The sequence below is a fragment of the Octopus sinensis genome, linkage group LG1 (assembly GCF_006345805.1).
Source record: "Octopus sinensis linkage group LG1, ASM634580v1, whole genome shotgun sequence".
In the NCBI taxonomy this organism is placed as follows: Eukaryota; Metazoa; Mollusca; class Cephalopoda; order Octopoda; family Octopodidae; genus Octopus; species Octopus sinensis.
This window is the reverse complement of record NC_042997.1, coordinates 134,239,015-134,247,141: the sequence shown is the minus strand read 5'-3', so window position 1 is coordinate 134,247,141 and position 8,127 is coordinate 134,239,015.

Genomic DNA, 8,127 nt, shown 5'->3' with positions numbered 1-8,127 from the left:
AAATGTTAAAGAGATTTAAAGTCATACCGGTATCGTCAAAAGCTGTTCACTAGCTCTAAATGAGCACCGATTTCCAAACGGTATAGGGTCTACTAGTCCCTGAGTAAAAAGATTATATGCAAGGGAGGTAAGCAGTTCTGGAAGTGGTGCAATAAGGTTAGATATAATATTGTAAAATGAATGGTATATGGGATGTATGGAAATTAGTGGTATTATTGGTGAGGTTAGTAGTGTCCTGTATTATGTTACGCGTTCATGTTGAATTGTGGATAATATTTATTAATGAAAGTTGCCTCTTTATTCATTCTTTGCTATACTGAGGTATTCTGTGAACATTGATAGAAACGGAAAATTAGGAAGTGCGGTTTAAGGTTCCTAGCACATCATTCTATGTGTTCACTGACCTGTATCTGTCTGTATTGTTGGTAGCAGATTTGTTCTTTGTGAAGAGTTGTTCTTCTTCGGAGTGTCATTCCTGTTTGGCCAATATATTGATTACCTAAGCAGGTAATGGCATAGATTAGGTTTTCCGTGGCACAGGTGAAATTTGATTTTATCTTAAATATTTTACCTTGTTTAAATTGGAAGTCTATAACCTCCGAAAGGTGGGGCCATTTGCCATAGTTAGGCACATGCCCCCACCTTTTGGTTCCGTTGTTAATGGATATGGTCTTGCCTTGGTTAATATTTCTTTCAATGATTTCGGTTGCATTTTGCTCTTCATAATTTTGTGAAGCCTAAAATTTTCTTCATTGTCTTATCTCCTGTGAGAACGGGTAGATTTTGGATGATGATGCTGAAGGCATCATTGTTTCTAGGGTTGTGTGTGGAGATGTATGGGAGTACTTTTAAGTCTGGTGTAGTATTTCGGTTGACTTCCCTTAATGTTCTTATGTCTATTTCCTTAGCTCGTTTAATCCCATCATTTATTAATGATATTAGGTAATGTCTCTTGATTAGTATTGATCTGAGTTCAAGGAGTCTTTGTTCACGAGTATTGGTGTCCGAAACTATGATTCAGATTCTTTTCGCTGGATCATAAGGTATATTAATTTTTTATGTGTTTGGGGTGGCATGAGTTGAATAATATGTATTGTTTTGAATCTGTGGCTTTATAGATGTCTGTTTCGATGTAGTTATTGACTATTTTCATTAGGATGTCAAGAAAAGGAAGTTGTTTATCGTTGTGTTCCATGGTGAATTGTATTTTACTATTAATATTGTTAAGCATTATTTTGAAATCGGGGATTTTGTCCATGCTATCTTTCCAAAGTATAAAACAATCATCTAAGTACCTCTTCCATTCATATTATATCTACCCTAATTGCGCCACTTCTAGAACTGCTTACCTCCCTTGCATATAATCTTTTGACTCAGGGACTATTAGATTCGACACCGTTTGGAAATCGGTGCTCATTCAAAGCCTGTGAACAGCTTTTGGCGATACCGGTATGACTTTGAATCTCTTTAACAATTCAAAATAATGACTTTTATACCTCTTAATTCTTCTTCAGTTCATCTATATATATATCGTTATTTATCGTTACTTTTCATTAAAAAGCCTTTATTTTTTTATATCCAATGTGCATTTTCTCTTTTTCCCTTTTACTTTTCCCTATATATATATATATATATATATATATATATATATATATATATATATATATATATATATATATATATAATTCCTAATCAATGGTACAAGATAGTACACAGCACTCCTAGAAATAAAAGTCAAAACGACCCAAAAGAACATAGTTATCACTTCTACATACTGGTGAGTTCGAGGAAACGAGTAAATATAAAAGCTAACTTACCAATAGCGAGTGAAAATCACAAAGAATTTGCACGTGTACTCATATCACGTGATTTCGAACCATGAGATAAAAATCTATCTCTCATTAGTGAGTATTGCTGGCAAGAGCTAAAGATATTCGTGTCACCATATGTGTATCCACTATTTGAATGTAATGGCAATTTCAAAAAAAGATCTAAGTGAATAATTCTCACGCTTATCATTTAGGAAATCAGCGAATGATTTCTACGATAATCTTATAAGCTGACCAGAAGAGTTGAGTTTAACCAGAGGCGCTAAGTGAGAGTTACCGACGAGCATTAATATAATTGCGAAATCATTGTGATCTGGCTATGCCTAAGGGCTGAGTGAGCTTCCCACCCGTGCCAGTCATTAAGATACGTGCTTCTTGTGGCTATAAGTTGTTTTAGCTCTTATTTCTAGCAATACTAGTGCTGACTAGTGCCCTAAGTCACTTTAGTAATGCATTTATTTCTGTCTTTCTGTTGTAAAATTGCGAACAAGTCAACCTTATTTATAATTCTCACGATTACCGTTTAGGTAATCAGCGTATAATTTTATAAATTGACTAGTTGAGTTTAGCCCAAGACGCTAAGTCAGAGCCACTGACGAGCATTAATATTTCTCAGTCTCACGGAATGGAGAAATTTTGTTCATTCTATCACTATAGGATCTTTAGACTATCCCACACGATTATGGTATGGACGCGATCTCCTTCTGGCTAGAAAAATACCCAGAAGAGATCCCAGGACGCATCAACCACAGATTCATAATCGCATACTCAAATTCATCCTACTGAACAACTATTTCATGTTCGATACAGTTTACTATCGACAAAAATGTGGAATTGCAATGGGAACACGAGCTTCTCCAGTGATTGCGAACCTTGTAATAGGTTACCTAGAGCTTAAAATATATCAAACATCACCACAAAAATATGGCACCTCATTTTATTGCTGTTTAAACGAGAACTGGAAGAGGTATTTGGACGATTGCTTTATACTTTAGAAAGACAGCATGGAAAACTCCTCGATTTCAAAATAATGCTTAACAATATTAATAGCAACATACAACATACAATTCACCATGGAGCACAGCAGTAAAAAACTCCCTTTAATTGACATCCTAATTAAAATAGTCAATAACTACATCGAAACAGACATCTTCTATAAACCCACAGATTCTAAACAATACCTATTATTCAGCTCATGGCAACCCAAACAAATAAAAAATAATATATCTTATAATCTAGCGAAAAGAATCTGTACCATAGTTTCGGACACCTATACTCGTGAACGAAGACTCCTTGAAGTCAGATCAATACTAATCTAAAGACATTACCCAATATCATTAATAAATGATTGCATTAAACGAGCTAAGGAAATAGATATACGAACATTAAGGGAAGTCAACCGAAATAGTAAACCAGACTTTAAAATACTCCCATACATCTCCACACATAAACCTAGAAACAACGAAGCCTTCAACTTTATCATCCAAAATCTACCCATCCCCACAGGAGATAAAACAATGAAGATAATTTTATGCGCTAGGATACTACACTCTCTGATAGTCGAAAGACTGTTTTATTTTACTTTTGTTGTATATCCGAAAGGCTTTTGTCCATTGTATATGTATAATTCTATTTCTTATGTTACGTTCGTCCGATATTCGAAAGCCCCTTCCTGTTTGTTTTTTCCTTGTGTTTGTATAGGTACATTCGTTTGCCTTTCTCATCGACTTAAAGCCTTCAGCTTAAGCCCTTGGCCCATCTGGTTTCTTGGAGTGTCAGAAAGGATTTGGCGAAACTATGTAGACATTCCAAACTCCGACTGAAGAAGCAATTGGCTGCGAATGATCCATGTATCTTGTTTTGTCCTGTTTGCTGCTGTGTTATCTTCCTTTTGACGATTTCTGTTTGCTGTGATCTTTACCTTAGATTTATCCATGCAGCGCTACGTACAATTTGGTGTTCACTTTGTATAAACAGGTACACTTATATATATATATATAATATATATATATATATATATACCTGAGTATTTATAGAGATGAGTATCATGTTCCCAATACTGAAGCTACATTTAGTATTAAAAGTGCAAATTTTCCCTTTTTCTTTCAAACATTCAATTTTAGAGAGAAGTTTTTGATGAAGTGTAGCTCCATTACTTTTTGGTATTGCAAGTCATCCCGTGAACATTTGTAAAAGAAAACGATATTTCCAGATGTTTGCTTAATGGAATCTTGCGTAATTCCCCTTGTTGGATATGCTGCCTATGGATTCTTGCACGTTGGCAGAGGGAATTATTTGTTTCGCCAATGCAATTTCCCTTGCAGCTGGAGCAGATAATACAGTATATGAGATTCTGTGTTTTGCAGTTCATATCCGCATTTATTTTGAACGAGAATCCGCTCTTGAATTTTATGTGGGAACCACTTTCTAAGCATTTTAAGTTGTTGTTGTTGCTTGTTACACATCTCCCATCTCCACATTGATTCTAAATGTATCTCCAATATTGGAAAATACGATACTCATCGCTATATATATTCAGTTTTATATATATATATATATATATATATATATATATATATATATACATATACATGTGTGTGTGTGTCTGTGTATAATGTATGTATATACACTGGGATAGTCTAACTTTATCTTTCTAATTCGTGAATATTGTTTGCTGATGCAAAACCTGAAATTGGAAGAAACCTTAAGGAAGGGGAAAGAAATACACTATTACTGTTATTTCTGATCTAATATTTATAACATGATACTCATCTCTATAACATTGGGTTTCATTGTTCTAATTTGTTATTATTGTACTAATGTTTTTTCATTCAAAAATAGAAAAATAGACATATTCCCAAACACATGAACTCACAGGCGAACAGCCACACGCAAACGCGCACGCACACATGCACATACGCACACACATATATATGTATATATATATATATATATATTATATATATATATATATATTATATATATATATATATATATATATATATATATACTAAGCAATAAGGGTTTAGCAACGAGTTGCCTTACCACATACCGAATTTAGAAATAGCAGTCAAAGGGTTATAGCTATTTCTTCTACTAAAAAGGGAGATCTCAGTAAAAACAGCATTTGGAAGGCAGACACAACAGGTAAGAGAGAATGAATTGACTGCAATCTATCATACATTTTTTTAGTTATCCACGGACGTACGTTTCGAAATCAAGTTTTAAGGAAAGCATAAGAACTAAATATTAAATATTAAATAATAAATAATTCTATCTTACCGAAACTTCTTTTCTCTTCAGCGTAGAATACTATAATCATAAATGATTATATATTGATAGATTGCAGTCAATTCATTCTCTCTTACCTGTTTGTGTCTGCCTTCCAAATGCTGTTTTTACTGAGATCTCCCTTTTTAGTAGAAGAAATAGCTATAACCCTTTGACTGCTATTTCTAAATTCGGTATGTGGTAAGGCAACTCGTTGCTAAACCCTTATTGCTTAGTATTACTTAAATTTTCCTCGAATGAGGCTTTTACATGCCGAAGACTACTTGGTGTAATTGATAATTTTTCCAATTAATTAATTTCACCCTTCATTATTACGGATAACCATATTTTATCTCAGTAGATGACCACAGCATCTTGTTTTGGCTACACGCGGGTGGGAAGGGGCTGTTGACACAATCGTTTCATTCACAAATTGAATTCGGTGATACCAGTTGCGGATTCTAGCTCGCTCTGATACTGAGTGGAGTTGGTGCCTTCTGGTATCTCAAAATTCAATATATAATCATTTATGATTATAGTATTCTACGCTGAAGAGAAAAGAAGTTTCGGTAAGATAGAATTATTTATTATTTAATATTTAATATTTAGTTCTTATGCTTTCCTTAAAACTTGATTTCGAAACGTACGTCCGTGGATAACTAAAAAAATGTATGATAGATTGCAGTCAATTCATTCTCTCTTACCTGTTTGTGTCTGCCTTCCAAATGCTGTTTTTACTGAGATCTCCCTTTTTAGTAGAAGAATAGCTATAACCCTTTGACTGCTATTTCTAAATTCGGTATGTGGTAAGGCAACTCGTTGCTAAACCCTTATTGCTTAGTATTACTTAAATTTTCCTCGAATGAGGCTTTTACATGCCGAAGACTACTTGGTGTAATTGATAATTTTTCCAAATTAATTAATTTCACCCTTCATTATTACGGATAACTATATATATATATATATATACATATATATATACACACATATACATATATATATGTATGTGTGTGTGTGTGGGTATGTGTATATATAAGAGGCGATGGCCTCTCCTCTTGGAGCTAATCAACGGCAGCATTCGTCCTATATTTCTGGACTGCCATAATAGCTTGATGATAACTATTAATGTAATGTATATATATATATATTATATATATATATATATATATATATATATTATTATATATATATTATATATATATATATAGACATGATTAGATTCAGTTGAATTAGTTACTTCAGTTGAGGCACAAGTGAGTCCGATATTATCTGCAGCTCGAAGTCAATTGAATAAAATCAAATAAGTAACATGATGTCAGGTATTAATGCACTACGGCCGTTTCACGCGGTTCCGTTTAATCGAACAATGCAAGCATTACATCAATTTAAATGCAGTGCCATCTTCAGTTGCAGAAAATATGAATTTTCAACAGACAAGATATATTAATATAATTTCTCTCAAATATTTTATCAGAGGTAAAGTGTAAAAGAATTCTATGTTGCCACTATTGCAGCAGAAAAAATCTGAGAAAAATTATATCAATATATCTTGTATTTTGAAAATCCATATTTTTTGCAACTGAAGATGGCACCATATTTAAATGGAGCCGCCTGAAGCGGTTGTATTACATTAATAACTGACATCTTCTTTACTAATTTGATATATATATGTATATATATCATCACCATCATCATCATCCAGTGCTTTAAATCTGGGTTTTGTCCCCATTAACGGAGGTGGCCGGATCTACCTCAATGCCATAGCAGCCGCCCTCACACCATCTTACTAACATGCCCGGTTTTGGGCGTCCTCCTTCTTCAAACCAACCCTCCCAATCTCCTCCTCCACCTGTTTCTCTGTCTACCACGCTTTCACATTTGAGTATTAACTGTAATGCTCAACATATAAGTAACTAACCAGTATTTTCATAGTCTTTTGCTATCCCTGAATGAGTTTTGTAACCTTTATTGGTACTTCTGTATGTATATATATATTTTTAAAAAATATATATATAGGAAGTTTTACACGCTAGAAGAAGTGGTGAAAACGATCAAAATCACATTTAAGAACAATCTTCAAACGGAATGAGAAATAAAAACTTTTACTTTGTTGTTTTAATCTGGTCGCACCTAGATTTCAAAATTTCTTGAGCAAATAAAATAATTTGCTAGGTGAAATTTCTCATCAGTGACCGCGCCATAATACTAATATATAATTAAGAGACGAATAACACGTGTCTCATCCTTATACATTATAATTTTTCAAATTCACCGCAAAAGCGCAGTTTCAGTCGACAGTTTCTATATATATATATATATATTGGTAAAAACGGTAAGATAACAAAAGAAAGAAAGAGACCTCAATATTATGTAAATAGAGGAAACTTATCTATAAAATAATATGTTACAATTACTCAATAGTCAAGATAAAACTCTGAGTTTCAGATGCCGAAGTGGAAATCCACAACACCATCTCTTCGGTTATCTGACCATCTGAAAAACGCTATGAAAAAATACCGTTATATAAAGGGAGATTACTGTGTTATAATTCTGCTACTTATATAAATTAACATTAAAAGTTCATAGTAAACACGTAAACATGGCTAGTCATACGCTCACATGTGCGCTCGCGGACCCACGTGCGTACTTATACGTCACTATGAAAACGTACACATCTTCACTCGAAAAACATGGAGAGTTTTTCAGATGGCCAGATAACCGAAGAGATGGTGTTGTGGATTTCCACTTCGGCATCTGAAACTCAGATTTTTATCTTGACTATTGAGTAATTGTAACATATTATTATATATATATTATATAATATATATATATATGTGTGTGTGTGTGTGTGGGTGGGTGGGGGGTTATATACATATATATATATATATGTATATGTATGTATATATATATATATATACATATAATATATATATATATACATATATATATATATATATATATGTATATGTATGTATATGTATGTATATATATATATATATATATATATATATATATATATATATACATA